A 16,113-nucleotide genomic window follows, 5' to 3' on the forward strand; every position below is an offset into this window, starting at 1 on the left:
CCGCTACGGTCGCAGGTTCGAATCCTGCCTCGGGCATGGATGTTTGTGATGTCCTTAGGTTAGTTAGGTTTAACTAGTTCTAAGTTCTAGGGGACTAATGGCCTCAGCAGTTGAGTCCCATAGTGCTCAGAGCCATTTGAACCATTTGAACCAAAGGTGGCTACACTGAGCCACAGCGCCAGAGTTCGCGCTAGAGAGTATTGTTCCGCCGCCTCCACTGGCAGTGATTATTGAGATGTCGTAGTGGGCAGTGCTTGTCGAGGACTCGTAGTAGTCAGTTCGTGTTGAGATGTGCTAGTGGGCAAGGCTTGTCGAGATGTTGTAGTAAAGAGTGCTTGTTCCATGTTTTATGCAGTTGTTTGATGGGCTAGACAGCATATGTTATTCGAATGGAAATACTGTAATGATCAGAGTGCTTTTCGTCAATATATATGAAGGTAAAATATTCCGTGTTTTTTTTCATTATTTCAGTGTCTTAAATAATGCGTCATTACAGGTTCAGTCAACAAAGCATCTGGCTTGTGTTCTTGGATTAGAGTGTAATTCTGGTTCTCTTGAGTAATTATGGTATTTTTATTTTCTTTAATTAATTCAGTATAAATGACATTTAAAATTTCTTGTGTTATTGAAGAAGAACCGTGCCAGATGCGTACGTTGAATCACACTTCCACACACAGAACAGTTATACTTGTGCTTTGGTTTCGTAGGTTTTATAGTTGCTGGGGACTTAATTAATTGTGTTAACGAAAAATTCCATTTCATTCTTTGTTATTGTTCTATGCAGTCAGATAGCGTAATAATACTAGTCAGGGCCAACCGTTTACGAGACTTCGTAATCGGACATACAGCGACTAAAAATTAAAAGTATTTGCATTTCATCTTTATTTTAATTAAGCCCCCATGCAACATCTGTATACACCGAAGCGCTGAAGAAACTAGTGTACGCATGCGTAATCAAATACAGTGGTATGTGTAACAGGTAGAATACGGCGCTGCGGTCGGCAACGCCTGTATAAGAAAAGTGCCTGGCGCAGTTGTTTGATCGGTTACTGCTACTACAATGGCAGAGTGTCAATATTATAGTGAGTTTGAAAGTAGTGTTTTAGTCAGCGCACGAGCGATGGGACACAGCATCTCCGAGGTAGCGATGAAGTGGGGATTTTCCCAACGATCATTTCACGAGTGTACTGTGAATATGAGGAATCCAGTAAAACACCAAGTCTCTGACATCAATGCTGCCGAAAAAAAGAACGGGGCCAACGACAACTGAAGAGAATCGTTCAACGTCAGAGAAGTGCAACCCTTCCACAAATCGTTGCAGATTTCAATACTGGGTCATCAACACGTGTCAGCGTGCGAACCATTCAACGAAACATCATCGTTATGAGTTTTGGAGCCGGAGGCCCATTCGTGTTCCCTTGAGGACTGCACGACACACACTCTTGTACCCTTGATGACTGCACGACACAGAGCTTTACACCTCGCCGGGGCCTGTCGACACCGACATTGGACTGTTGATAACTGGAAACATGTTGCCTGGTCAGACGGGTCTCGTTTCAAATTGTATAGAGCAGATGGACGTGTACGGATGTCGAGATAACCTCACGAATCCGTGGATCTTGCATGCGAGTAGGGGCTGTTCAAGCTGGTGGAGGCTCTGTAATGGTGTGGAACGTGTGTAGTTGGAGTGATATGGGACCCCTGAGATACGAATCTGACAGGTGACGCATGCGTAAGCGTCGTGTCTGACCACATGCATCCATTCATGTTCATTGTGCATTCCGACGGACTTGGGCAATTCCAGCAGGACAATGTGACACCCCGCACGTCCAGAATTGCTACAGTGTGGCTCCAGGAACACTCTTCTCAGTTTAAACACTTCCGCTGGCCGCCAAACGCCCCAGACATGAACATTATTGAGCATAGCTGAAATGCCTTCCAATGTGGTGTTCATAAGAGATCTTCACTCCCTCGTACTCTTACGGATTTATGGACAGCCTGGCAGGATTCAAGGTGTCAGTCCCCCCTCCCAGAATTACTTCAGATATTAGTCGAGTCCATGCCACGTCGTGTTGGAGCACTTCTGCGTGCTCGAGGGGGTCTTACACGATATTACGCAGGTGTATCAGTTTCTTTAGCTCTTCAGTGCACAACAAGCAAAATCTGCAGGAACATCCCAACAGCTGGCTGGCTGATCTGCGAAGCACTTAAAACCCACGAAAGTTCAATCAACAACTACAACAATTCAAATTAATTCAACAGCTGCCAGTTGTTCTGACCAACACCTTAAACCACCAGCAAATCCCATCTGCGGCGGTAGGTGGCAGGTGGTTGTTCAGGGTGCTGGGAAAATTAAACAGTTACGGTTTGTTACAACTTTGATGACATGAAAGTTTTGGTGCACTTCGTTTTAGATTAGATGTCCTGCCGGTAGCCTGTTAACAAAGGTAAATGGGAAGTGGGAACGGAGCAAATTTTCCTCTTCTTGGACATCTATGTTGTGCACTGGTGTTTGTAAGATTTCTATTATGTTGACTAGAAAATGACCAGTGACATGTTGCTGCACACGAGCAGTCAAATGCGACGTGGATGTGGATGGACTGACGATATCTGAGCTGAAGAGGAAAATTCATTCCATTAGAAACGCATACACCAATTAATTATAAAGACTACAGGCAGGTAAAACATCGGGCTTCGGAATTTACAACGTCTACTGTAGAGATGAATGTGTATCCCCACTTCCCAAATAATGCAAAATGTAGTTTCAGTTCTCTCGACAGTGCTTCAAGCATTACAGCATCTTTCGCCCTTGTCGCAACATTATCTCTATTAAGAAGAGATGTGAACTGTTTTGGTGACATTCTCAGATGGTTGAAGTAACTTCTCGGGTTTGAAGCCATTTTGACTACACTCATGCTCCTAAATTAAGGCTGATGCTGATACATGGTGAAACAACGCTCTGGTGGGCGGTTTGCTGGTTTAAATCACCTCGGGGTATGACCATGCGGTGCATTTGCCCTGTCGTCGTCGCACGGTGGCGCTGTCAGCAGTCCACATACGCAGAGATGTGTTGGTCCATGTCAGAGCACGGTACAGCGAGTAAGTGTGCAGACGTTTTCAGACATGGTAATGGAGACTGTGTATTGAAAATGGCTCAATGAACACATATTGACGACGTTATGAGGGATAGAATACTAGGGCAACAGGAGGCTGGTCAAACACAGCAGGTCGAAACACGGGCCCTCCGTGTGCCACAAAGTGTGATCTCACGATTATGGCAACGATTCCAGCAGACAGGAAACGTGTCTAGGCGCTACAGTACGGGACGTCCACAGTCTACAATACCACAAGAAGACCGATATCTCACCATCAGTGCCCGCAGACGGCCACGAAGTACTGCAAGTAGCCTTGCTCGGGACCTTACCGCAGCCACTGGAACAGTTGTCTCCAGACACACAGTCTACATACGGCTGAACAGACATGGTTTATTCGCCCGGAGACCTGCAAGGTGCATTCTACTGACCGCTGGTCACAGGTGAGCCCGTAAAGCCTGGTGTCAAGAACACAGTACATGGTCATTGGAACAGTGGTCCCAGGTTATGTTAACGGATGAGTCCAGGTATACTGTGAACAGTGATTTTCGTCGGGTTTTCATCAGGTGTGAACCAGGAACCAGATACCAAGCCCTTAATGTCCTTGAAAGGGACCTGTATGGTGGTTTGATGGTGTGGGATGGGATTATGATTGGTGCACGTACACCCCCTATATGTCTTTGATAGAGGAACTGTAGCAGGTCAGTTGTATTGGGACGTCATTTTGCACCAGTATGTCCGCCTGTTCAGGGGTGCAGTGGGTCCCACCTTCCTCCTGATGGATGATAACGCACTGCCCCACCGAGCTGCCATCGTGGAGGAGTACCTTGAAACAGAAGACACCAGGCGAATGGAGTAGCCTGCCTGTTCTCCAGACCTAAACCCCATCGAGCACGTCTGGGATGCTCTCGGTCGACGTCTTCACACTCCTACGACACTTCAGGAGCTCCGAAAGGCACTGGTGCAAGAATGGGGGCTATACCCCAGCAGCTGCTCGACCACCTGACCCAGAGTATGCCAATCCGTTGTGCGGCCTGTGTACGTGTGCATGGTGATCATATCCCATACTGATGTCGGGGTACATGTGCAGGAAAGAGTGGCGTTTTGTAGCACATGTGTTTCGTGACGGTTTTCTGAACTTATCACCAATACCGTGGACTTACAGATCTGTGTCGTATGTGTTCCCTATGTGCCTATGCTATTAGCGCCAGTTTTGTGTAGTGCCACATTGTGTGGCACCACATTCTGCAATGATCCTTAATTTATGAGCATGAGTGTATTTTTCGACCGTGACTGTTTCAAGAAATATGTAAAGGTTTTTTATTTTAAATTACCGCTACCAGTCACAAACTTTGTCAACTATTGTATTACTTATCTATTTAGCGACATGTTTCGTGGGACTGCCTCATCTTCAGGCTAAGTGGCATTACAAAAACAACTTTGCAATAAGGTCATACTGATGTCACATAGTCTTTTTATAAATGCTGTGGTCTCTTTGTTCTTCTGGCGTGGCAGTCTCGTTGTGATGCGGTGAGGTGTTTCCATTTCCGTGGCTCTCTTGGTCACTGTTCACAAATTTTCATTAACACAACAGTAACTTGGAAACACGATCACTGCACTACAGTTTTGTGATCGTGTTTCCAAGTTACTGTTATGTTAGTGAAAATTTGTGAACAGTGACCAAGAGAGCCACGGAAATGGAAACACCTCACCGCATCACAACGAGACTGCCACGCCAGAAGAACTGAGATGACCACAGCATTTATAAAAAGATTATGTGATATCAATATGACCTTATTGTAAAGTTGTTTTTGTGATGCCATTTTGCTTGAAGATGAGGTATTCCCAAGTAATACAGTAATTGACAAAGTATGTGACTGGTAGCGGTAATTTGAAAAAACCTTTACAAACTCTCGGGTCTTCCAGCGAGTTCGCTGAACAACCGACCTGGCCTCTTTGTTTAATTCAGTTACGAATCAAAATACGTCCCTTATTTCTTATTTTAGGCAGACAAGCATTAACTTCCTCACAGCTCGTGCAGCTGCCAAAGTTTTCATTTCAGACACGACTACGCCACACACAAAAGGACAAAAATGAAGTGCTGACTGGTGTCGCTGTGTCTGCGGTCATCAGTTTCGTGAAACTGGTTTCACGAAACAAGTTTGGCAATCTAACTCTCATTCTAGCGGCAAGTATAATACGTTTCCACAGACAAATTTTCTTGCGGTGCACAACTTCAAGACGCTGCACAGCAGCCGCCTCTGAGCCAAAATACCATAGGAATAGGCCAATGAGTTTCAGTTCATTTCTCTCTACGGAACTGATCTGAAGCTTAGTCACGAATGATATTCAGTTTCACTGACGGCAACCTGAACGCCTAAAGACCAGGAGGAATTATTTAGGAGGTCTCGCTCTTCAGTAGAGGTGATTATTTTTATTTTTGTGTCTTACGCGCCCTGCAATACGATAAGCTTATTTTTTATAAGTTTTTTATTGTCTCCAGTGGTTCTGCTGTACATATTAATCTAATGACCATTAGGAATACTTTCATTAAGAATACTTATGAATACTTTCTTTAGAAATGCTTTCATTGACGCGAATAACATAATCAAATCAAGAAGGTGAACTTGACGTGAACACCATACACAATGATCTATTAAATGAGATCAGAACCTGTGAAGAAATGAAACAAATCGGACTCTGCAGTGGAAATTCTGTTCCTGTCTCTGCTAACATAAAGGGAGGAATAGTTGTCATCATAACATGTTGCAAGGAATAGACAGTGCACTCTAGAATATGCGACGACGGTTCAATCCCGTCTCCAGCCATCCTGATTTAGGTTTTCCGTGATTTCCCTAAATCGTTTCAGGCAAATGCCGGGATGGTTCCTTTGAAAGGGCACGGCCGATTTCCTTCCCAATCCTTCCCTAACCCGAGCTTGCGCTCCGTCTCTAATGACCTCGTTATCGACGGGACGTTAAACACTAACCTCCTCCTCCTCCTCCTCCTCCTCTAGAATATGTTTTACGTAAGTGAAACTGCCATTCAGTCTATAATAATCAAGAGAACGAGAAGTGTCATCATCTCGTAAAGATAACAATATCACCGCTGCCGTTACTTCGTCTGATGAATGGACATGTCCACCAAAAGCACGCTTCAGACAGATATATATGAAAATAACAATGAGAGATCCACCAAGATGAGGAGGGGTTGCAGTTTGTATGCATAATATCACAGTTGGTGATGTTAATTCTTAATTTAATCCCTGTTGAGTTCATACAACTAATTGCAAAGTTTGGAAGGTAGGAGATGAGGTACTGAAGGAACTAAAGGGGTGAGGAAGAGTCGTGAATCGTGCGTGGGTAGCTCAGGCGGTAGAGCACTTGTGCGCGAAAGACAAAGGTCCCAAGTTCGAGTCTCGGTCCTGCACACAGTTTTAATCTGTCAGGAAATTTCATATCAGCGTACACCCCAATGCAGAGTGAAAATTTCATTCTTGAAACATCCCCCAGCCTGTAGCTAAGCCATGTCTCCGCAATATAATTTCATCCATGAGTGGTAGTCTTGCAAGTTCGCAGGAGAGCTTTGTGAAGCTGGGGACGTAGGGATGAGGTACTGGCGGAAGTAAAGCTGTGAGGCGAGCTCATGAGTCGTGCTTGGGTAGCACAGTCGGTAGTGCACTTGCCCGCAGAAAGCAAAGGTATCGAGTTCTAGTCTCGGTCCGGCAAGCAGTTTTAATCTGCCAAGCCTCATATCTCATACTATGGAAGCTTAACAGGCATAGCGTCGCCGAATGAGTCATATTACACAACAAATAGAGTACTATTTAATATATCAAACTGTACTCAAAACTGTACATTGAAAATACTCATGTGAATATTCTGATAGCTTTTGTCCTCTATTTGCAAATGACCAAGTAATCTGATTAATACTGTTTATGGAAGAATCCACTTTCACTCATGACTGTATGAATAACACCCGTAAGTCATATAGGTAGTCAGACGAAAACCCATATGTCGTGGTGGAAACTTATTTTCAAGAACACTTGAATATAGATCAGTTCGTTGGGCTTATCATCATCATCTCACAAGACCTCAAAAACGAGCATCCATCGTTACTGGAAAATGCTTATTTGACTACAAGGATGGGTACTTTTTTTTTCAGCATGACGAGGTCCCGTCAGGTTAAACATAATCTAAACCTAACATTCGCCGAAAGATGATCACGTTTTTTGACCACTAAGATCGCTTGACTATACCCCTTTAGATTTTTGCCTACGGGAATCGTTGGAAGGCGAAGTCGAGAAAGAAAAAGTCGGATTACGAGTAGGGCTGCTCTTGTAAAAGAACGGAAAGACAACCTCAGAAGAGCTACACGCTGTGCTGTCGAGATAATTTGAAACGATATTGGAATCAGAGATGAAATTTATGAAAATCAACTGTGAACTTAATCTTTTTAGTGTTTCGTGCATCACTCTGTAAAAACGGAACCCTTATAGGGTCGATTCGTTGTCCGTCTGAATATCTGTCTGTCCGTCCGACTTTTAAAAACCTTTTTTCTGAGGAACCGGTAGACTATCAAGCTCAAATTTTTGTCACATATTAAGGTCTATGATCCCTTGGCGGTTCAAAAATTTAAAAGCCAATTCAGTCAAAACAGAAGATCATTTATATCACATATTTTCATACTTTAAAACTCACTCATCAAAACATATAGGATGCTTCCCGTTGACCTAGAACCGTGAAATTTGGTAAGAGGCAAGGTTTCACGGTACAAGTAAAGGAAAAAAATCCGAAATTGTCAATTTGTAATTATACAACGCCAAAAAAGATTTTTTCCATTTTTTATCCATATGTCTGTCTATTCGTCTGTTAAGATCCTTTTTCTCTACAACAGGCTGGTGTATCAACTTCAAATTATGTCACATACTAAGCTCTTTGGTCCCTCACCGGTATAAAAATGTTAAGTTTCTAAGCCAGTGCAGTCAAAAGATACGGCGATTTATGTCACATATTTTGAAACTCGCAAACTTACCAATTAAAACCTATATGATACTTCCCGTTGACATAGAATCATGAAATTTTGCACGGAGCAACATTTCACACAATAAGTAATTATATTATACGAAAAAATATTTTTGGTAGCCTATTTTTCTATTCTTGTACCTATCCGTCTGTGAGACCCCTTTTTCTCTGAAACCAGCTGGCCTGCCAATTTAAAATTTGGGTCACATATTAAGGCAATGGTCCCTATGCGGTGCAAAAAAATTTCCACTACTAAGTCAATGCGATGAAAAGACTTGGCAATTTATGTCACATATTTTAAGCTCGCAAACTCACTCATCAAAATATATAGGATACTTCCAGTTGACCTAGGATTATGAAATTCGGCAAGAAGCAAGGTCCCACAGTACACGTAAAGTACAAAACCTGAAACTAATTAAATTGTAATTATATCAGATAAAAAATATATTTTTGCCATTTTGACATACATTACATTCATCATCTGTCAAAACCATAATAAACGAATATTAATTGTCCGTTAAATCTTCTCTTTCTGTATATGTAAACTGAAGTCCACTGCTCACATCTTTTTTTGTATGCCTAGGCTAGTCTGAAAAATTACTGTAGTTATTTTGATATCGTCTTTGAATTTCCAGGAGCAATATCTTGCCAGTATCGATATCGATAACAGGCAAAATTATTGAGATTCTCGATTTTTTTTCTTAACGCTCTCTGTGAGTATTTGTTTGGGCTAAATTCTAGCAAACAAATCTCTGCAACAAATAAAGGTAGGAGTTATATGGAGTGTTTAATTTAAATAAGTCTATACTATTAGCTCCTAAATTATTTATATTTTTTCCTGAAACACCCAGTGTAATTAATAGCATTAATGGGTACAACAACAAGCCGGCCGCTGTGACCGAGCGATTCTAGGCGCTTCAGTCTGGAACCACGCTGTTGCTAAGGTCGCAGATTCGAATCCTGCTTCGGGCATGGACGTGTGTGATGTCCTTAAGTTAGTTAGGTTTAAGTAGTTCTAAGTTTAGGGGACTGATGACCTCAGATGGTAAGTCCCATAGTGCTTAGAGCCATTGGAACCTTTTTTTTTTTTTTTTTTTTTGGTACAATAACAACACTGAGTATTTCCCATCCCCCAATAAGCCTTCATCTCCTAAGCCCCATCTTTGCCCTTTCACATCACTCATTGCTCACTAACTACAAAGTGATGCAATGCAGGGATTAAGACACTGGATCTGCATTTGAAAGGAGTGAGTCTTAAATCTCCTTCTAGATATCCAGATTCAGAATTTTCTGGTTTATTCGTATCACTGTAAACAAGTACTGGGATGATATCCTAGATTACTTGAGGTGAATGACAGAATCATTCCTTTGAATATGACCGGGTCAATGTCCTTCCTTATCATCTTCAGTGAAGGCACATTAATAACTATTCTTCCTTCCTTGGGACTGAACCCAGGACTCTGGCGCAAAGTCTGTGGGTGAAATTGGCTCTTCTCTTATGCCCGCCCAATACAGGTAAGGAAAATTCTTCCCAGTGACAGAATTTGCCCCTACCTCCATACCTCCAGGTCGAATTATGTCATACGAACATGCGTTCTCAGGGTCGAAGTACGCTGATTTTGCTAAGCAGGCTACCTGCGCAGGGATAGGGGGAGGGGGGCATCGCGAATCAGCGTGACCCAGTGCAGAGAATATCGTCTTGTTATCTAATGAGGCAGAACACAACGGCAGCCGGCCGGAGTGGCCGAGCGGTTCTAGGCGCTTCAGTCTGGAACCGCGCGACCGCTACAGTCGCAGGTTCGAATAGGGCCTCGGGCATGGATGTGTGTGATGTCTTTAGGTTAGTTAGGTTTAAGTAGTTCTAAGTTCTAGGGGACTGATGACCACAGCAGTTAGGTCGCATAGTGCTCAGAGCCATCTGGACCATTTTTGGACATAGCGGCAGTCGGGTGGCAGCGCCGACCAACGCGGACCCGCGAGCCAGAATGAGCGAGATATTTTATGCCCATTTTCAGTGCGCCGGTTGGCGACACGCTGTGCTGACAGAGTGCCTTGCAATCTTTCTCAAACCATTTTACAGAAACTAATCGGTAAAAAAAGATTCCCATGTTACTTATAACTTTCTACATCAGCCTCACGGTGTAATGCCCATTATCTTGCACATGGTCATACTTACCGTGAGATTCCCATTTCAGTAAGACACTGTGCGTAATTTGAAGTAGTTTGCAATGAAAAATGTGGGTCACTTTGATTTTGCATTTGGTGCATATTACACCATATGTTGCTGCGAGTCAAATTTACCTAAGGTATTGAATTTTTCTTTAGACTTAGAAGGAGATCTCTATCGCTCTCCAGTCTCGAGAAAATGGAGTCCATGTAGCACTTTCCTTTCCGACCTCACGCACAAGACAATGAAATTTTCATAATGTCCCTCATATATCCTAAGCAGTTCGAAATTTTGCCAAGTGATAGCAAGCAAAGAGGAGAGTATTTTGCTATATGGTTAACATGTGGAAGTTTCTTGTCTAGGGTGCTATAGAAGAAGCTATGGTTTTTATTTTATTCTTTCAAGCCAGTACTGTATTTTTTAAGAACCTTCAACAGCTATTGGAAAGAGAATTTGCTAGTATGAAAATAAACACGAATTTCTTCTCTCATGTCACTGAAAACCGAAACGATGAGGTTTTCTGTAAGGTATTGTCCTCTCCGGTCGCCAATAACAAGTCATACGCTAAACACTACATGTCCGACAATCACAGTTTTGTGAAAATAGTTTTTTTTCGTTATTTCGTTATTAAATAAGCATAGGCTTTTTTTTGATTTGCTAGAAATGGCTCCCAGAAAGGGTGTGTGAGGGTATAAGTTCTTTATCTTCTTCTAACAGAGTGTACATATGTTATTTTGTAACTCTCTAAATTTATTACGAAAGATAATGACTAGAGTCCGGATTATATGCATCATAAAAACCTTAAAATATGCATGCAATATGCATGAAAAATGCTTAAAAATACATGAAAAGTGTCGAAATATGCAAGATCAAATAATAAAAAACATGGCAGTTACTGCGTGCACTATATCTCAAAGTCGAACATGTGCTTATCAGTTACGAGGAACACCGCCGACCACGCGAAAAACTGCTACATTTAGAACGCTGATATATTCTGAATACTCTCTGGTAGAGGTTAGGAAGGGGGCCTTTCAGGGATTATTTTCTAAAAAATTGCAAAATAGGGACGCATACCGTCTTTCAGAATTGTTCCTTCTTTGCTATTGTTGCCGGCCGGAGTGGCCAAGCGGTTCTAGGCGCTTCAGTCTGGGACCGCGCGATCGCTACGGTCGCAGGGTCGAATCCTGCCTCGGGCATGGATGTGTTTGATGTCCTTAGGTTAGTTAGGTTTAAGTAGTTCTAAATTCTACTGGACTGATGACCTCAGAAGTTAAGTCCCATTGTGCTCAGAGCCTTTATTTTTTTTTTTTTTTTGCTATTGTTGTCGGTAACAACGGGATGCAATGTGACTCTTCAAGTCAAACAAAAGTTTTCATAGTCCAAAAGCGTATAATACGTATTATTTGTGGAGTAAACTCACGGACGTCTTGTAGAAATCTCTTCAAAGAACTGGGTATACTAACTACTGCCTCTCAGTATATTTACTCCTTAATGAAATTTGTCCTAAATAATATATCTCTTTTTCCAACAAACAGCTCAGTTCATACATACAATACCAGGAACAAAAATCATCTGCACAAGGACTTAAAAACACTTACTTTACTTCAAAAAGGGGTCCACTACTCAGGAACACTCATCTTCAATAATTTGCCAGCAAACATAAAAAATTTAGTTACAAATAAAGATCAGTTTAAAAGGAGCCTGAAAGACTTACTAGTGGCCAACTCCTTCTACTCCACTGACGAATTTTTTAATAGAAACAAAGATGTATTGTATATATTCATACTATTAGTATTGTTATTTCAGCTTTAAAAAAAAAGTGACATGTTCCACATCCACGAGGATCTTCTCAACACGGATCTATGGAACGAAAAACTAATCTAATCTAATCTAATCAAAAGTGAGTTGCAGCGAAACAATCGATGTGTACAGGACCACCTTCGAGATATATCGCACGCAGAGGGGCACGCTCAAAAACTCCTTAATACTTTATTTAAAAAACAAAAAACAATCATGACATTTTTTGAACAGCATTAACTTTTAATTAATACTTTTGACCAAAGCATTATTTACATTTTTTATATTCTTCTACTATTGTAAATATAAATGACCAAGTACTGTTCCAAATGTTCGGTATTAAGATTGTGTCTTCAATCACTCAAAATATTTTTGTAAGCAGAAAAGGACCGTTCTACATCAACTGAGGTAACTGGGCAGTATTTGAAATTGGGTTCTATTTTGGCACTTATTGTTTTTGGTAAAAATTCACCTGTTCCATTAATAAAACTATCAATTTGGCACAAGGGTTCACAGCTTTGGTTATTTTTTAAAATATTTTAAAACTTTTCTTTAAGTTGTCTTCGGAATATCTCCGACAATGAGGAGTTCAATAGAATAATTTTATTCATTAACTGAATAGATTCATTCAGCGCCAAACCCTGAGTTTCAAGCTTTTTAATACTTGCAGGTATATGGGAAAATGAGTGCTAATCACAGCAATGTGTTTTCTAATACCGGAATCATTAAAAGCATCCTTTCACTGGCAAACTGCCAAAGCCTCTGTACTACCTAAACCGTTCACTACCTCTCTAATGGCCTCAAAATGTTCATTGTAAAACAATACATCTTCGACCTACGTACCACAACGAGTTACCATTGGTTCGGGAGGTAAAGGCACATTTAGTAGTTTTTCTTTGTAGGTCTTGATGCAAGCAGGAGCCTTTAGAAACACTTTCTTTGTAGATGAAATCAGTTTATTTACATTCACACTTCTTCAGCAAGGTGATGTATTCCATGAGCAAAGCACGTCACATACAGCAAATTGGGATAAAATACTCGGAGGGGTTTTCCTGCTTTGATCATATAGAGAGCAGCATATGAATAAACAAAAACACCCTTTCATCTGCAGAATACTCTGGAAATATTTTTCTAATACCCTCGTTCACAAATCTGGCGATCGTAAACTGATTTACTTTTTCAAGTTCTTTGCAGGTCGCTACATAGGAGGAAGGCTCTTCTTCTAAAGCACCAACAATTAAATTTGCAATGTAACGAGTACAAGGGTCTGTAGCTTCGCCAACTAAAATCCAGATAATGCTGTCCTTGAGTTCATTGCGTATTTCTTCCAGAACATTTACGTCAATTGTCGGTATGTAATTTTTACGCAATATTGAATCATATGGTATATTTTGATTCAAGCAATATTTGCACAGGAAGCCTTTGAGGACAGGGTTTGTAAGTTTGTGAGGAGGAATATTGCTTGCAATAAATGCTTCATACAGATCCATGTCAAACCGACTTTTTGATTACCTTTGGACCAATCACTGCTTCTGCAACTTGCTGTTTTCAGAAGTTGTTGTCGTGGTCCTTTCTTCTGCATTCCTGCGATATGAAGACTTGGCTTGACATGCTGGTTTCTCTGGAACTTCTCGCAAACTCGACAACATAAAACAATTCAGTAATATGGATATGTTCCAGGATGGTCAGCTATCCACGAAACGACGTTTCTTTTTTCGGGCGGCATGGCGTACAACACGTCACAACACCACACGTGGTAAACACGTCCACCTGTGTACAAGTAAATAGGAAGCTAAACTGAAACAATGGACGGGTGACTAAAAGCTTGTGTAGTTTAATTCAATTGTAGCCGACGCGACAGAGGAGGGGAGTAACAGGGGGCGCTGCCTGTTCCTGTTCCTCTTCTGTAATGATTTCGCTAGGCAGTGACCTCTAGGTTAGCGATTCCACGCAGTTCTATTAAAAAAAAAAAAAAAAAAAAAAAAAAAAAAAAAAAAAAAAAAAAACAGGTCGCGGTCAATCTGTGAGGCATAATAACTAGATCGAGCTGGCGACCTCCCGTTTAAATTTTTAAAATATTGTAAATATAGAGCGAAAATATTCATCGTCACTAGATTTTAGTTAAAATCTGCAATAAACGGTGAAAAGGAACCAAATATGCAAATTCATATGCAACATGCAAATGCCTATAATCCGGTTTCTAGTAATGGGCATTTGAAGCAAAAGATCGAAGTTCTGAGAAAAATACATTAGATGTATTGTGATTTACAAACTTCTAATCTCTGTCATTGTCCCAAATTTCACATGCCACTTTCTGTATTATCACTATTAAGGTTTTGTGTTTCCTTATTAGTCCTTGATATGATGATTTAAATTCACTAGGGATACTGTCTACATACTTCATTATGTCTCTTGATTTTGGCACTTTCAATGATATTTCTTTGTTATAGGCATTATTACAGCCGCGCTTGGGAAGTTCAGTATCCCTGAACTTGAAAACTTGAGTGAGTATACTGCTGGCCAATGTTGACGTAGTCACAATAGTACCTGCATATTCTATTATTTTGTAAAAAGTTACAGCCCACTTTTTTCTGTCCTTTCAACTTCTATCAACAGGTTTGGGATCTATTTTGCAAAAGTATGTTTTGTAATCCTTGATCATATCTTGATTAATTTCAACATACGAAACATTTGCTGAGTTTAAAATATCAACCCAGTGTTCTGCAATGTACATAGTACCTTGGTGTTTTTTCAACAATGCCAAGCGACCAAAATTCCTGTTGCGGAGGGAGACATGAATGCCCACGTGTCAGATATACGTGGCGCTCAGCTTCAAAAGCGCCTCTTTTCACCAGAGAATGAAAAAAAAAAATTCACAACGGTATAGTTTTTACTATGTGACGTGCAGGCATTCGTGAAGACATATAGTTTCTTTACGGTGAGGCTAATGCTATTGATTATGAAATCGGCAAGAAATCAAACCACATTATTTGGACTTCTCTTGCCTAAGAGTTCCATGTGAGGATGAAAAAGGCATGAACATCTGAAACTCTATGTATTTAAAAAACATACAACAGTTGACGGCAGTGAAATATCTCACTGACTGGAATAAGCGGAAATTATATGTCTTTCATATAATCAAAACAGCTACAGTCTCTGGTTCCATGGTCAGGACCACTTAAGGTAGTATTATAGGCTCTCTCAGATCGTGGTAAAAGTTTGCAGCTTTCCTTTCATGAATCTTTGCCTCTACTTTCTCTCCCTGTATTTGGACTTCCAGCTTTTCACAGGTAGACGGCCATAGGTGTAATTAAACACTTCTTTATCGTAATGAACACAATATTTGTACTTCACTTCTGCTTCAGAACTGCCCTTCTTCTTCACCACTTTCACATAAGCAATTGGTTAATATTTTTGTAAATATGGCAAACACAGTTTACATACATTTAAGGAACAGGAAAGATACCTTATCTTCTTTCTCGCATTTTTATGCGGCTGTTTTGACGTAAATCACCCTTAAAGTCACTTGAAGACACCACACTTTGCTGTATAAGGCTGCAGATTCGCCGAAGTCGAGATCTACATCTATATCCATACTCCGAAAGCCACCTGACGGTGTGTGGTGGAGGGTACTTTGAGTACCTCTATCGGTTGTCCCTTCTATTCCAGTCTCGTATTGTTCGTGGAAAGAAAAATTGTCGGTATGCCTCTGTGTGGGCTCTAATCTCTCTGATTTTATGGTCTCTTCGCGAGGTATACGTAGGAGGGAGCAATATACTGCTTGACTCCTCGGTGAAGGTATGTTCTCGAAACTTCAACAAAAGCCCGTACCGAGCTACTGATCGTCTCTCCTGCAGAGTCTTCCACTGGAGTTTATCTATCTTCTCCGTAACCCTTTCGCGATTACTAAATGATCCTGTAACGAAGCGCGCTGCTCTCCGTTGGCTCTTCTCTCTCTCTTCTATCAACCCTATCTGGTACGGATCCCACACTGGTGAGCAATATTCAAGCAGTGGGCGAACAAATGTACTGT

General features: G+C 41.2%; 1 protein-coding gene across 3 annotated transcripts in view; it reads left to right on the forward strand.

Moving 5' to 3' along the window:
* The window catches only part of LOC126198875 (uncharacterized), a 220,701-nt gene that overhangs the window by 88,825 nt on the left and 115,763 nt on the right, over positions 1–16,113 (forward strand). Inside the window, exon 1 of one of the 3 annotated variants that reach the window (XM_049935479.1) lies at positions 14,530–14,584. The exons of the other annotated variants lie outside the window; for them this stretch is intronic. The gene's annotated coding sequence lies outside the window, so the exon portion shown is untranslated. Of the gene's footprint in view, positions 1–14,529; positions 14,585–16,113 lie in introns of those variants that run through there. 3 annotated transcript variants of the gene reach the window in all.

The sequence above is a fragment of the Schistocerca nitens genome, chromosome 8 (genome assembly GCF_023898315.1).
Source record: "Schistocerca nitens isolate TAMUIC-IGC-003100 chromosome 8, iqSchNite1.1, whole genome shotgun sequence".
NCBI classification, from domain to species: domain Eukaryota; kingdom Metazoa; phylum Arthropoda; class Insecta; order Orthoptera; family Acrididae; genus Schistocerca; species Schistocerca nitens.